The sequence below is a fragment of the Ochlerotatus camptorhynchus genome, unplaced genomic scaffold (assembly GCF_037179485.1).
Source record: "Ochlerotatus camptorhynchus isolate MF236.1 unplaced genomic scaffold, CSIRO-AGI_Acam_v1.1 ptg000386l, whole genome shotgun sequence".
NCBI lineage: Eukaryota > Metazoa > Arthropoda > Insecta > Diptera > Culicidae > Ochlerotatus > Ochlerotatus camptorhynchus.
In genome coordinates, this window is record NW_027040873.1 from 20,726 (window position 1) to 37,896 (window position 17,171).

General features: G+C 44.0%; 1 protein-coding gene across 3 annotated transcripts in view; it reads left to right on the forward strand.

The window, feature by feature from the left end:
• Ih (I[[h]] channel) overlaps positions 1-17,171 on the forward strand; it is a 75,898-nt gene that overhangs the window by 15,955 nt on the left and 42,772 nt on the right. For 2 of the 3 annotated variants that reach the window (XM_065233051.1, XM_065233052.1), the window contains exon 2: positions 16,019-16,156. The gene's annotated coding sequence lies outside the window, so the exon portion shown is untranslated. Of the gene's footprint in view, positions 1-16,018; positions 16,157-17,171 lie in introns of those variants that run through there. The other variant, XR_010518420.1, reaches the window with a different exon arrangement.

Genomic DNA, 17,171 nt, shown 5'->3' on the forward strand with positions numbered 1-17,171 from the left:
AAACTACTGACTAAACAATGTCCATAACCAAACTAAAACAATATTTCCGCGCGTAACGATAACTAGGCTAACCATGCATATAAAACTATTTATATGCTCATACAGAGAGATGGATTAATTTAAGTGAACAAGTGTTTAAGTTTAGCAATGTAATAGAAACGATCTACAATCATCATTGACGGCACATAAATAAATAAATTTATATAAACATTGAGAAAAAATAAATTTTGCAATTAAATTTTAGAATCCTGATGAATGTGGGCGTCTTAGTGGAATACCTGTATAATGAGAGAGAGAAGCAATGGTAATTTCCTTTTAATTCCATTACCTTATTTGCTTATCCTTGACAGAAACGCGTATTTCGTCTAAAATGTGCAGACTTCTTCAGGGTCTTGTACTAATACTCGACTGAAGAAAAACATCGCATTTACCGAATATAATTAACACAGGTACATTTTCACTTAGAAACTAGGTAAACTTAAATTTAATTTCCTGTAGGAACAGGTACTCCGCTGCTTACTCGTTGATGTGTCCTAGGTAGTAACTTGAAAAGCCATGTGTGTCCGTTTCCTTGATCCCTGTTGAGTAAAGTTGAATTACGTTGTTTGTTGATCTCGAGGCTTTCTGCAACATCCAATTTCCATGGTGTAGACGATCTCTCGCATTTCATTTCCCGGTTTGTGGACTTCTCTTTCCGAGGTAACTTCTACAAGCAGACGAAAGGAGCCCCAATGGGAAACCCCCTATCCCCCTTCTTGTGTGAACTTTTCATGGCCAACTTGGAGACAATCCTGAAGGAGAAAGGACTATTACCAAACCGTTGGTGGAGGTTTGTTGACGATATCTTCAGCGTTGTTAAACGGGAAGCCCTTCCACAAATTTTAGATGAGATTCAGTGAGCGCTCAACTTCCGAGCTGAACAGATGTATTTTTGCTACAGTTCTGTGGAAGTCGAACACAAGCTAATTACCAGTGCCAACTGTGTTTTTTTTTTCTCTTTCTGCGCATCGACTTCGCGATGGGCCGTCGAGAAAACACCTTTCGCATAGATTTTGCGAACGTGCCGAAGAAACCGGACAATGCCAAAGTTCACAAATTCTGTGCGACCATATTGGGTCTGAAGCAAGGTGAAGTGCTACGGATTCAGAACAGCAGAACCCTCGGAGTTTCTTTCGTGAAAGTCGTCGACCTAGCGTTGGCGCAACGAATCTGTGAGGAACACGACAACAAACACGAAATTACGGTCGACGGGAAAAAATATCCGTTGAAAATCACACTGGGGGAGAGAGCAGTGGAGGTGAGGCTCTACGATTTATCCGAGGACGTGTCGGATCAAAAAATCACTGATTTTCTAGGAAGATACGGTGACGTAATCGCAATACGAGAACAACGATGCGGAACCGATATCGATTTCCCTGGCATTTCGACCGGCGTTCGTATAGCAAAAATGACGGTGAAACGAAACATCGAGTCGTGGGTCACGATCGACGGCGAACTGACGAATGTATCGTATTTCGGGCAGCTACAAAAATGTCGACACTGCCACGAATACATGCACATCGGGGCTACTTGCGTGCAAAATAAAAAAAACTGCTCGTGCAAAAATCATACGCCGATGCCGCAAAGCAGACGCCGTCGCAAAAAACGAGTCCAGTCGACTATAGTGCGAACCAAACCAACACAAACTCAAACCAAACCGCTCCCAATGCGAACCTAACTAAAACGACCTCGAACCAAGCTTCCCGGCCTCGGTTCGAACCAATCTCGGCCAAAGCTGTTACCATGCCACCACCGAAACAAATTCCCCAACGTCAACAACAGAAGCTGTTACCACCAGTTCTGACCGAACAGAATTTCCCCACGTTAGCCCCTACCTCGGCTTCGATTCCCCCATCGGACAGCGGGTCGTTGACTCCTTATACAAGTCAACAACCCCCCGCTAGCGGCGGAGTGGATCGCAAAACTGCTAGTGGTAAGTCCGATGGCAACGAAACAGATTCGTCTGTAGGGTCATTCAGCTCCGCACTCGACCACCAGGCAAGAAGCCTCGTGTGGATGACGACTGCGACGGCAAGCGAGATGGGAGTAACCAACCGTCCTAATGGCTGAGTTCTCCAGTTACAACCTCGCCACCATCAACATCAACAATATTACGAACGCAACGAAGATTGACGCTCTTCGAACCTTTGTACGAACACTGGAACTGGATATCGTTTTCCTCCAGTAGGTGGAGAATGAGCAACTCTCTATCCCTGGTTTCAACGTTATCTACAATGTGGACCAAGCAAGGCGGGGAACGGCAATCGCGCTGAAAGACCACATACAATTCTCGCATGTGGAGAAGAGCCTGGATGGTCGTCTCATCGCTTTGAGGGTGCAAAACACGACGCTCTGCAACGTATATGCGCCATCGGGGATCGTTGTTCGTGCGGAAAGAGAAAGATTTTTCAACGGTACGATCGCGTACTACCTTCGGTACAACACTCAAAACGTCATCCTCGCTGGAGATTTTAACTGCGTGCTACGTCCGAGCGACTCAACAAGTTCCAACACAAGCCCGGCTCTCCAAGCGACCGTACAGCAGCTACAGCTTCACGATCTGTGGCTGAAATTGTACCCCACAACCCCCGCACCCACGTACATCACACACAATGCGGCATCCAGGCTCGACCGCATGTATGTCAGCGCTGGGCTTTGCGAGCATTTGTGGAGTGCTGCCACGCACGTATGCTTATTCACGGATCACAAAGCGCTAACAGCGCGCATTTGCCTTCCCCACCTTGGCCGCGAACAAGGACGCGGTTACTGGTCCCTTCTCCCTCACCTCTTAACCACCGAGAACTTAGAGGAAATCCAAGTGCGATGGCAGTTTTGGACCCGCCAACGGAGAAATTTCTCAGCTGGATGACATGGTGGCTCTCATGCGCGAAGCCAAAAATAAAAAAAAAATTCCGATGGAAGTCAAGTGAAGTTTTCAGGACTTTCAACGCAGAACAACAACGACTCTACGAGCAATTACGACTCGCATATGATGGCTATTACCAGAATTCACCATGCTGGTGACCATCAACCACGTAAAAGCACAAATGCTCACGTTGCAGCGGCAATTTGCGCAAAACTTCATCCGCATCAACGAGACGTTTATAACCGGCGAGAGCATATCCACTTTCCAGTTGGGTGATAGACGACGTAAAAAAAAACAACATAACAGGACTGCTGAACGAACGAGGAGAGCAAATACAAGGCTCTCTGGAGATCGAGCAACACATGTTTCGATACTTCAGGGACCTGTATGCGGCGGAAGAGACGAGGCAGGTGGGGGAAGAAATGTTCGAAACTGAGAGAGCCGTACCCGAGAACGACGAAGCCAACGCAGCTCTAATGGCAGAGATCAGCATTGACGAGTTGAAAAACTCCATCCGAACGTCGCAAAAACGTAAATCACCGGGGATCGATGGTTTGCCGGTAGAGTTCTACCTACGAACTTTCGACGTCATCTATCGAGAGCTCTACTTTGGACCTTGCTCTCTCTGGGCTTCGACCAGGGTTTCGTCTGTTGACTCTCTCGAGTCGCTGCTGCCTCTTCATCACGGGTGCTAGTGAATGGGTGCCTCTCAGAGCCGTTCCGTATAGAACGGTCCGTACGTCAGGAAGACCCGATGTCGATGCTGCTGTTCGTGCTCTATCTTCATCCCCTCCTCACACGGGTCCCGAGTAGCACACTTTCATCACAATAAGTTACAGCAACTTGTTTATGACTGAAATAAGTCGTATATAAGTTTCTACAATTGATTTGTGACAACCGTGCTACTAGGGGTGGAGCGTGTATGCGCTGGTGACCTTTGCGTTGCGTATGCTGATGACATCACGGTGATTGCCACCTCAAAACACACGATAGACCGTATTTATCAGCTGTTTGGTAGCTTTGAGACCGTATCCGGGGCAAAGCTAAATCGGCTGAAAACAGTGGCGATCAATGTTGGTTTCATCAATGGAGATCCACTGACGATACCAGGGCTGCAGACAAAGGAGAATGTCTAAGTACTGGGCGTTATTTTCACCAACTCAGTGCGACTGATGGTTAAACTAAACTGGGACGCTTTAGTATCGAGAATCTCGCAACTCATATGGTTGCATAACATGCGCTCCCTTTCCCTCCAGCAGAAAGTGCTACTGCTGAACATCTTCATTACAGCGAAGGTGTGGTACCTCTCGTCTGTTATTCCACCGCACGAGTCCCAATGCAGCAGTTGGGCGCAGCAGAGAGCAGGGTGGATTGAAACTGCAACTGCCGGCGATCAAATACAAAGCACTTCTAGTCAATCGTCACCTGCAGGAGATCGTTTCCCTTCCCTATTATCAGTCCCTTCTCGCCCAAAATATTCCTCCCTCCCGCCGATCTTCCTTGCCTAAAACTTCTCTCACAGCAAATTCCCTTATTTCCACACCACATCCAACACAACCTCTCCAGCGATCAAATCCATCGTTTCTACTTGGAACAAACTGAGCTACCCAGAGTGGAACGAAACCATCCAGGCATTAATTGGAAAAAGATCTGGATGAACATATCATCGAGAAGGCTATCGTCGAGCCAGCGTACTGATCTCTACCTGTTAGTGAACGAGAAGACGGAGCACCGTAGACTGATGAACGTCATCGGCCGTGCAAACGACCCAAACTGTCAGCACTGTGCGGTAGGAATCGAGACTTTGCAACATAAGTTTTGCGAATGCCCTCGAGTTGCTGCAGCTTAGGCACACATCCAGCGAAAATTGACGACGACGCTCGGCGGCTGGCAGAGGCTGAGCTTCGACGATCTTGTACGGCCAATCTTGGGTAACATGACAACAGCGAGAAGAAATCTAATTTTAAAAACGTTCATTAAGTACATCAACTTTGTCAATGTGAATATTTATAATAGAATAGATGCAGGCGAGCTAGATTTCATGTTGACTCTAGAAGATTGATATATTTTTTAAATATCTTGAATATGTTATTTAAGACCTAAATAAACAATATTTTACAAAAAAAAAAAAAAAAAAAAATTAGATCAACAGAATTCACAAGGATATCAAATTAACTCACGAGGTACAAAAAGACGGGAAACTCGCATTTCTCGATCTTCTAGTCATCAGGGAATCGTCATCATCTTCCTCGCTTGAATACGAACTTTACAGGAAAGGGCCTATTCATAAACTACGTAGACAGTTTTTTTGGGATTCTTGACCCCCCCCCCTCCCCCTGCGTAGACAATTGTCCATACAAATTTTTTTAAATTTGTATGGGCCGTGGATAATTGTCAACACCCCCCCCCCCCTAAACTGTCTACGTAGTTTATGGACAGCCCCAAACCAACAAGCACCAAAAGAGTTATCCCCTATACTTCCAACCATTCGTTTCAGCAGAAAATGGCCGCCTTTCACCACATGATTCATCGAATGCAGACTCTTCCACTCAGCGATACAGGAAAGGTTAAGGAATTACAGTACATCTTCGAAACAGCAACGGATACAAGGAGATCACAATCCAGGCAATCATCGATAGAAAAAAGCGAGAATTCTACAAAGGAGATTATTTACAACCCTCACCGCAGCACCTAAACCATTGAAACGAGTGTCCGTTCCATTTGATCAAGACATTACTTGTAAGCGAAGACCACAGTTAAAACCATTCGGATTAGATTTAGTTTTCACCAGTAGACATAACCAGTTGAAATCATTGTTAGGATCCACTAAAGACCCAGTTAATGTTTTAGGTAAAGCAGGTGTATATAAAATAAGCTGTAATCATTGTAACAAAGTATATGTAGGACAAACCAAGAGAACTTTAGCAACTAGATTAAAAGAACATATAGCGGTGGTTAATAAGTCCAAAAAGCAAGAGGAAAAAGGCCTAACATATGATTTCAAATCAAAGGTTGCAGAACACATCTTCACAGAGGACCACCAACTATCGACGGAGGACATCACGATTTTACGAACCGTATCTACACCATGGAAATTGGATGTTGCAGAAAGCCTCGAGATCAACAAACAACGTAATTCAATATAATGAGAGAGAGAAGGATTAGTATTTTCCATTTAATTCCACTACTTTATTTGCTTATCCTTGACAGATACGCGTATTTCGTCTACAATGTGCAGACTTCTTCAGTGTCTTGTACTAATACTCGACTAGTCTATACTCGACTAGTCGAGTAGTCGACTAGTCGAGTATTAGTACAAGACACTGAAGAAGTCTGCACATTGTAAACGAAATACGCGTATCTGTCAATGATAAGCAAATAAAGTAGTGGAATTAAATGGAAAATACTAATCCTTCTCTCTCTCATTATACAGGTATTCCACTAAGACGCCCGCATTCATCAGGGAACGTAATTCAACTTTACACAACACGGATCAAGGAAACGGACACACATGGCTTTTCAAGTTACTACCTAGGACACATCAACGAGTAAGCAGCGGAGTACCTGTTCCTACAGGAAATTAAATTTAAGTTTACCTATTTTCTAAGTGAAAATGTACCCGTGTTAATATGTATTCGGTAAATGCGATGTTTTTCTTCAGTCGACATCAACGTTTTGATGGAGATATGAATTGACTGTTGCGAATTTAATTTTAACAACTACAAACGATGCCGTTTTTGTGTTTCTTACGATCTAACATACTTCCAACAAAAACCATGAAGATTTCCAAATTATTAAAACGGATAAGCTCTTTCTCTTCCATATTACAGAATCTAGTAGAGTCATTTGACTATTTAAATTTATTTTCCTGCCGCATAACAATCCCATGCCAGACCCTACTTTCTACCGATTTTCTCTGAGCAACTACTATTACAACCTCGGTTATGACAATCAGTAATCCACACTCAACACTTGGTTCGTTGGAACGTGGTGCTAACCAGGTGAATGCTTGAAAAAAAATGTTCTCCGGAACGACTTTCCTCATAGATATCGGTTGCATTCCACGACTTGTACATCGCCATCTTACCTATCAGACTCATGCTCCTGCTACTTGCTAGTGATTACTCTTCCATGTCAATTTCTGAGAATCTTCACACAAGCTTCACTTCAGCTTTCCTTGAACTGGTGAACTGACCGGGTGCCATGAAGTTATCACAGCAGTGCTTGCTGCGTCAATGACCGTCGTATTCCTTCCGATCGCACAATACTTCACCAGAACAACTTGCACACGCACAGTCGATGATCGGTGGAGACGTTGGCCGATACATCCACTGCATCAGACACTCCGAACAAGAAGAGAACTTGAACGCTTGACCGTCACAGCAACCAGTAAAAAAAAAACAAATTTGTGTCCTCCTTCTTTGTTTATCAGCCCTCGTCTTTTGACGATGCACGTCAAATGACGTTTTTACACTGTGTTGGGATACCTTCGTTGGTCGTCCTTGGGTGACCTTGTCGCATCGCTGGACCAGCTGTTTGCTGTTGGTGGTACTTCGCTGGCATTGGCTGAACAATCCCTGGAGTTCCGGATTACACTCTACGGGGCACAATTCGGGGACTTCTTCGGGGCGCAATGCACGTTAACACCGGTTACAATTAATTACACTTTATTGAACGAAAAACTACAAGACATATATTTACACTATTTCACATCGAACATTTATTTGAATTAATACGTGCGGAGGTTCGCCCTCCGTTGACCGTTCGCGAGCTGTGGTAGAAGCAGACTGATTCTCTCTGTTTATCGTCGTTGGATCTCGGTTCTCTTCCTTGCAGTAGTATGGGTTGAGGCGAAATCATTCTAACCGATGAGTGCCCGTATGGTTCTCGCCTTACTCCGACATGGCTCCTCAAGTGATACAGTGCGATCACTCGACCTGGCTGCATCCATACGAATCGATTACATCATTCGCAGACATCCTCGCCCATCCTGAAGTTTCTATGTAGCTTCTGAAAATATACAAAAAAACCCTTTCGACGCACTGGATATTCTGGGAAGCAATCCTGAACTTCTATGCTGCATTGTGTTGTATTGGTAAGCAGCAGATTTTAGTGACTGGTCTTTTAATCATTCCAGTGGCGGTCTTCACCATGACTACCCTAGTGATGCCATCAGCTCCCGGGTGAAGTTCGACAATTCGCCCCATTTTCCACTTCATTGGTGGTTGTAGATTGTCAACAATTACTACTAAGCTGTCTATTGTTATCTCCACGGCTGGTTTCCAATGTTTTGTTCTGCCCTGCAGTTGCGACAAGTATTCGGTCCTCCAACGTTTCCAAAAATCTTGCAATTGACGTTGTACAAGTTGCCAACGATCAAGTCGATTCAACGGTACCGATCCATAGTCGGGCTCTGGCAATGCTTGCATGGATCCTCCGATCAGGAAATGCGCAGGAGTTAATGGTTCCAAATCCGTGGGGTCATCCGAGATTGCTGTAAGTGGCCGTGAATTTAGACAACCTTCAACTTGGATTAGGAGAGTGCGATAGTCCTCTGCAGAGACGGGATTATCTCCGATTACTCGGAGTAGGTGATATTTTGCTGAACGTACTGCAGCTTCCCACAAGCCACCGAAGTGAGGTGCACTTGGTGGGTTGAAATGCCACTGCACTCCTTGTTGTGTACATTCCTTCGTAACAGTCTCACGATGATCACGATCTCGCAGTAGTATGGAAAGTTCATTCAATTTATTTTTAGCCCCAACGAAGTTGGTTCCGTTATCGGAATATATGTCAGAGCATCTGCCTCGCCGGGCGAAGAATCGTCGCAATGCTTGAAGGAAACATTCCGTGGAGAGATCCGATACATGTTCCATGTGAACGGCCTTCGTGTTCATGCAGACGAAGATCGCGACATACGATTTGATCGCTGCTTGACGTCTACCAGCTCGTATGTAAACAGGACCAAAATAGTCCACTCCTGCCTTCGAAAATGGTCTTGCAATAGTAACTCTAGCCGTAGGAAGTTCGCCCATTTGCTGCTCTATGTACGAAGGCCTTGCTCGGAAGCAACGTTGGCAGTGATGCACAATTTTGCGAGCAACATTTCTGCCACCGAGTGGCCAAAAACGTTGCCTTACTGAAGCAAGAAGAAGTTGAGGCCCAGCGTGAAGCAATTTATGATGATAACAGCGTAGAATCAGCTCAGTCAGATGGTGATTTGCTGGAAGTACTATAGGGTGTTTTGCAGCCGGAGGCTCGTTCGAATGACCTAGTCTTCCACCCACGCGTAGGATACCATCATCCGTGATCCTTGGATTAAACCATCGTAACGGGGAGTTCCGTGCTACAGAGCTTCCTTCCTTCAACGCCTTGATCTCCTTTGGGAAGTGTTCCTGCTGAACCTGACGGGTAATCAATTTTTCTGCTTCTTGCAATTCAATTGTAGTTAGAAATCCTTTCCTTTCTTCACTGTTTCGTTTTAGGAATCCGATCAGCCGTAGCCAGTAAGCAGTGGAACGAAGAAGTTTATTGTAGTGCGAGAATTTAGCGAGATAGTCCGAAATAAATGACGTAACCTTCTCTGCGGTGCATGATACAGCTATCTTCCGCATTTCTTGCGGATGTTGCTGTGGAATAGGGTCCGATAACCATTGATCCTTAGGCTCCTTCAACCAGTGTGGTCCATTCCACCAAAGTTCATTATTTGAGATATCGTTTGGTAGAATACCACGAGATATTAAATCCGCTGGATTAGTGTTCCCTGACACATGGCTCCAACTGTAATCCTCCGTCAACGCTTGGATTTTAGCCACCCTATTCGCCACAAACGTAGTCCACGTTCCAGGTGGAGACCTGATCCATTGCAACACACATGTTGAATCTGTCCAAAAATAAGCCTTGACATCCATCTTCAGGGCATTCGATATTTTCTCCCAAAGCTGAGCGGATAGGAGTGCTCCACACAGCTCTAAGCGCGGTAGTGATTGTACCTTAATTGGTGCGACCTTTGATTTTGATGTCAACAGGTGCACCATGAATGACCCATCTCGGTTTTCGCTGCGTACGTAGACAGTAGCGCCGTAGGCTAGCATCGATGCGTCTGAAAAGCAGTGGAATTCGAAAGATATTGCTTCAAAGGCGACGACACATCGTGGGATCCTCAACTCATTCAGCAACGGCAGCTGTTGTTGATATTTGCGCCACTCCTCGCCCACCGTTTTCGGTAAACGGTCGTCCCAGTTCAGTTTTTGATTTTGCTCATCTTCCAGACTCCAAAGCCGCTGCATAAATATCTTCGCTGTCGTAATTGCTGCACCCAGCAATCCTAACGGATCGAACAATCTTGCAACGATGCTTAGTACACTTCGTTTGGTGAAATGTTGATTATCAGCGACTGGTGGAACGGTGAATTGAAATTTGAAGCAATCTGTATTGGGAAGCCAGGTTAGTCCCAAAGTTTTGACTTCTGCGTCTCGGTCCCAATCAATCCCTTGTGCACTGGGTAGAGCCAAATCCTCCTTAGGAATGTCCTTCAACACTTCCGCTGCATTTGACGCCCATTTCCTCAACCTGAATCCTCCGCTTATCAACATTGCATCGATCTGGTGTCGCAGCTCGATAGCTGACTCAATATCATCCGCACCGGTGATCACATCATCCATATAGACGTCCTCGTAAACGGTTTGAGCAGCAAGTGGAAACCTCTCTCGTTCATCATCTGCCAATTGTTTGAGCGTACGAGTAGCTAGGAATGGTGCCGATTTCGTACCATACGTCACTGTAATCAGCTCGTACGTAACAATTTCGTTATCCGGTCCAAACCAAAGGATGCATTGGAGTGGTGTATCCAACAGAGTGACCCACATCTGCCGAAACATTTTCTCCACATCTGCAACGACCATAACCTGGCGGAACCTGCTTCGTAGGATGATCGATCTCAGCTCTTGCTGCACAATTGGTCCTGCAAATAGCGCATCGTTTAGGGAAACGCCCGTTGATGTTTTGCAGGATGCATCAAACACCACCCTGACTTTGGTTGTGGTACTCGACTCCTTGATAACTGGATGATGGGGTAGAAAGACTCGTTTCACCACCTCTTCGTCCGTATCCTTCACTACCCTCATATGACCGAGCTCAGCATATTCTGCCATGAAGCTGTTGTATTGTTTTTGGAGATTAGGATCCCTCGACAGTCTTCTTTCCACACCTTGTAGACGTTTCAGCGCTATTTCCTTAGATTCCCCCAGTTGTTCCAAGATTCGCTCGTTTTTAGGAAGAGTCACCGTATATCGACCATCTGCTTCCCTTCGTACAGTACGCTCAAACTGCTCCTCGCAGCGCGTTTCCTCTGGGGAATAGTTGTTGACAGCACCCACTTCCTCGCAGGACCAAAACCGTGACAATAGTTCCTCCAAATTGTCAGAGACTGCGAGGTTACATGAGAATCTTGAACCCTTAGTTGCTCTATTGATTTCTCCGGACATCACCCATCCGAACACCGATTCAGTGAGTGTAGGCAGTCCGTCACCTAGTGGAATCTCTCGTCCAGATTGGAAGAAGTTGAAGAAGGCCTGGATTCCTAACACCAAATCCACCCTTCTTGATCGAAAAAACTCTGGATCTGCAAGTTCGATTCCTTCCGGTATCTCCCATCTGTTAGACTGCACCGAGGCAGTAGGCAAACAGGCAGTAACCCTTGTCAGTACTAGGAAGTCCATAGTTCGCGAATATGACGAAATCCGAGATTTGACCGTAGCTTGAACCTTTCGTGTGACCCTCGTATTTGCCTGCCCAACTCCTTGGATTGAAATATCGACCTTGTAGCTGGGTACCTTCATCAACCTACTCAAATCTTCCGAAATGAAATTACATTCCGAACCAGAGTCGAGTAGGGCACGAGCTGGATAGCGTGATCCTTGACTGTCCTCAATGATAACAATAGCGGTAGCCAAAAGCATCTGGGATGACGTAACCTTTGCCATATTTGACGATGCAGATTCTGTTGAAGCAGCATTCAACTCCTGTGAGCTCTGAGCAGCTACGTTTTGCTTAGCACCTTCACCCGAAACTCCACTTCCGAATGACCTCTGGTTCGAGCTGACTCCGTCTGACTTGAAACACATAATCGTATGGTGTCTGGCCTTACACTTTCGGCAAGAATATCTCGATGAGCAATCCCTTGCGATATGACCTCGTTTTAGGCAGTTTCGGCAAAGAGAATGACTGCGCAGAAAAGACTCCCTACTGGATAACGACATCCTCACGAAGTCTGGACAGATGTGTAATCCATGGGTTTCTGAGCAGGACGGACATTGTGCACTGTTGGACTGAGTAGCATTGTGGCTAACCTTCTGGTAGACAGGTTTACGCCTTTCCTGTGATGTAGAATCACGTTTGGCTTCCGATTTCACTGGTAGCGATTCAAGGATCTGGATTCGCCGTTGGAGGAAATCCATTAAGTCCTTAAATGTATCCTTTTCCTTGGTAGACGTAAATTCCTCCCACCCTCGTCGCGTAGCTGGATCGAGACGAGAACTGAGGAGCTCCACTAATAGCAAGTCCTTGTAATCAGCAGGTTCGAGTACCTGATCTAAGTTCCGAGTAGCCCTATCGAATCCTTCCACCAATTTGTGTAGTTCATCAACGGATTCCTTGACGAGAGACGGCAGTTTTAGCAACGCCTGGATTTGTCTTTTCCTCAAGAGTTTGCTATTATTGTAACGCTTTAGCAGCGTATCCCATGCTAGCTGATAATTGTTCGAAGTGATCTGTAGTGGATCAACCAGAGCCTTTGCCTCTCCTACCAGACATCCTTTGAGATAGTGGAATTTCTCAACTGGCGGCAAATCGGTTTTGTGATGAATCAGAGAAGTGTAGATGTCTCTGAAGCTCAACCACTCATCTATGTTCCCATCGAAACTCTGAAGCTTTATTTGCGGAAGACGGACATGATCAACCGCACCATGCAAAGTAGCATCGCCTCCCCGAATAGATTGATTTTGGGAGGGAATCTCTTGCAATTCGTTCGCCTTATCCATCAGGAAAGATTTGACATCGTAGAAACGGGTTTCAAACTCTTCCTGTTCCTTATGAAATGCTTCGTTGTCTTCAAAATCTTCATGAGATTCTATCTCCCAAGAAGTCTCATTAATGGATTCCCACAACTCATCGAGACGACCAATACGAACATTGATCTGACTTGCTGTTGTCCCTTCCTTAAACTCACTAACAAACCGTCTAATGTTGCTGAACGAAGTGCGAAGACCTCTGAGCTTCGTCGTGAGAGACTTCAGTTGTCTTGATCCCTTGGTTGCCATTGTTGAATCTTGCCGACGCAGTATGTTTTCCAAAAAGCGAGAGAAAACGTGGATGTAGTTTCAAGAATTGGCCCGCTTCGGTGAACATATACTGTTCAGCTCACCTGTGAGACTAAACAGCGGTGCCCCTCAACCGATCAGAACCAAATCGAAAATTGTTGTGCCTTTTAGCGAATGTCAGCAGCGTCCGACTCCAAAACGATCCAGTGAATGACAAAAGGGTAGAAAAGAGCGGATGTAGTATCCAAAGACCCAATCTTCGGCTGTACATATACCGTAAAGCTCACCTAGAGAATTACAAAGAACGCCAACAGCCAAGTTCGAAAAACACCTTCGATGTACAGCAACAGAGTAGCAAGTTGTCTCAAAGAGGAATATCCAGTGCAACAGAGGGAAAAACAGCAATGTAATATCGACAGAATGCCTGCGACGGCAGGACATATACTTTAGCCTCACCTGGAGAATCTAAAGATGGCGCTGTACAACTCAAAAACGACTCAATGCTTCGTCCAATGAAGCCCTTGAGCATAGGGATTGCGTCCGTAAGAAATTTAGCCAAATTTCATCGAAAAGGTAAAATTTATTTTGTGGTGCAGCATCAACATAGAACCAGCTACGGCCGGGCATATATCTAAATGTAAATTTACCTGGACGAGAGGTTCGATGTCCGTTGTCCAAGCTCGTAGGGTTTGTTGACGTCGTGGTGTAGCTTGTCGTTCTTCCTCGTTAGCGTTTCACGGATTCCTCACTAACAATCCGTCATCAGCAGTTGCCAAAGGAATCGTATGATGATGGCTCAACAGCTCACTCAACGGATGGCACACCAGTCGATTGATTCCCGAATGGTTAAAAAAACAGGTCGAAATGTCGGTGTTAGAACTGAGAAAAAAGGCTTCGGCCGGACATACACTAGTTCAACCTACCTGACCGGTGATAGAGCAACACTAAGGTTGAACTACGTGGGCCTGCAAATCCTGTCCAACGTCTGGAAATCGTTGTTTAATCCTTGGTAACTTCGGTGTCACTAGTCCCAATCGTTGAAAATGGCAATCGTCATGCCAATTAGTAGTGCTGATTAATAGTTGGGTCCAATATGCAATGGCGCAATGAGGCCTTATACGCAAGGCGGTGGCGCCAATCTAGTAGCGGTCGTGATGGCGATCGATGTATTGACGGCGTTCAATGATGGCGCAGATGCCCTTTGTAGGGATAAAGGACAGTATGCGATGGCGTAGGTCCTTTGATGAATAATGACGGCCTTCCGTGATGGCGCAAATCCTTTCAGGTGGACACAAAGGCACTTCTTCGATGGCATGCAATGGCGGTGTTCGCTTATATCCCAACCAGACTCACCGGTGGCTAGTATCCGGTTCGAAGGACCAAATTATGTTGGGATACCTTCGTTGGTCGTCCTTGGGTGACCTTGTCGCATCGCTGGACCAGCTGTTTGCTGTTGGTGGTACTTCGCTGGCATTGGCTGAACAATCCCTGGAGTTCCGGATTACACTCTACGGGGCACAATTCGGGGACTTCTTCGGGGCGCAATGCACGTTAACACCGGTTACAATTAATTACACTTTATTGAACGAAAAACTACAAGACATATATTTACACTATTTCACATCGAACATTTATTTGAATTAATACGTGCGGAGGTTCGCCCTCCGTTGACCGTTCGCGAGCTGTGGTAGAAGCAGACTGATTCTCTCTGTTTATCGTCGTTGGATCTCGGTTCTCTTCCTTGCAGTAGTATGGGTTGAGGCGAAATCATTCTAACCGATGAGTGCCCGTATGGTTCTCGCCTTACTCCGACATGGCTCCTCAAGTGATACAGTGCGATCACTCGACCTGGCTGCATCCATACGAATCGATTACATCATTCGCAGACACACTGCGTCGCTTTAAGGTGAATGGGGACGACATTAATTTTCAAAAAAAAAACCAAATGCAGTTTTTCCGTTCAAAACCAAAATTACGGTCATGAAAATGTGTTCTTTTTTGCCTACCGGAACACAGTGAACACATTTTCATTGAAAGAATTTCGGTTTTAAACGAAAAAACTGCTATTGAATTTTTAGAAAATAATGACATCCCTTTCCCCTTAAACTAATCCAGCGTTGCGAAGACTGGAGTGCGTTCACTGTGTTGGGTGGTTGTGCATGAAAATTCTAGGCCTTTGGATTTTGTCGTTAATTGTAGTTTGAAATCAATATGAAATGTATAATTTTTTTTTCTTTATTTGTTCATAATCTTGGCAGAATAGAATACTTAATTCTATTCCTAACAACTAGTCTACTGAAACATACGGTTACAAAAATCCTCTTGAGGATTGTTGTATCCGTATGCGGTGGGATGGTAAACATTATCCAAAATTACCTAACAATGTTAACATAATTTTATAGTAGTGGCAAAACAATAAATTATTATAGTGGGTCTAAAGGCCCATGCACATTGCATGCGTTGCGGCAAATCTGAAAGCTATAAAATAGTTTATTTGATTATCATTTTGCCGCAACGTATCACTAACCGATGCACTGTGCCCCATATAGCTGTGCCAATTTAATTGCATATATAGCTCCATCTTATCTTTGCTTACAATTGATTTAGTGTACTTGGGTGCAGGTAATTACTAGAAATAGATGTCTTGTTCCTTGGTTGTGATGCAGCATACATATTAATTTTTCAACAAATCAAATACAAGTTGCCGTTTTCATTATTTAAGATTCAACAAACCCACCATTCCATTTCAAATATCAAATGTTACTGAATTTATTATATTTTTATTCATTTACAGGATTTTTCCGACTCATTTCAAATCCTACATGCTGGCAGGGCATTGCGAATACTTAGACTAGCGAAATTATTATCTTTGGTGAGGTTATTGCGGTTGTCTCGTTTAGTGCGATACGTCTCACAATGGGAAGAAGTATATGTAAGTATAGCTTTGTTTTACTTTTAGCACTTTACTTCAAATGAATAAAATATATATATATTTACACTTTCACCCTAAACATTCTCACAGACATAGCATGTTGATTTTTGTAGACAAATTTCCACACATAATATATGTTAAAGTTGGTACAAATTAAAAAAATAAGTTTGCTTGGAAATAATTGGTACGCCGACAAAATTGGTTGCTTAATATCTCTAAATGTGATTCTATTATATCAACTGCACTGTTTATGTGTGAACTTTTAGCAGAATCAAAACATATAGATGTTTTTACCATTATTGGTTGTTTAAAAAAAAAAGAACTTTGTTTATTCATCGAACTGTCATACGAATCATTTTCGCAGAAATTAACTAAAACTTTCATTAATCATAGTTTCATTGAACATCGCATTGAATGCAAAAGCATTTTCAATAAATGAGGTCCAGAATATTGAATTTAAAATCTTCTGACAAAATTAAATTGTGGTTAACTATCCATACTACTGCCAAAAAGTTGCTCCCTTTCATTTGCTATTATTTTCTTTTCAGGTTTCTAAATTCATTAGATTTTTTGATAACATTTTACGAATGTAAGTTACAAGAAGTGAAGTATGTGTTTGACACCTGAAACATGCCGATTTCGCTTTCAGAGAGTCAAAACTTGTGTGAATATCCGTGATTGTGACTCTCTGGATGTGAAATTGATAGATTTTATAGTTAAACACATACTTTACTACTTCTTCTTTTAACTCATAACATAACTCAAAACACCATTATACCATCTAATAGTTTTTTGATTCCCAAACATTTTTTATAGCAAACCCTAAATTCATAAATGTGCAGGGTGCAATAATCTGGTACTTCTACGAGTTTTCCTATACTAAGGACAATAAGGCGTTGCGTACCATACCAGAAACGCTTTGATTCCTGGTCCAAGTAGAGAATATTTTTGATATGGACATTCTCTTAACGTCGAATGAAAAAAAAATTGTCTTAGGAAGTTCTCAATTAACAAT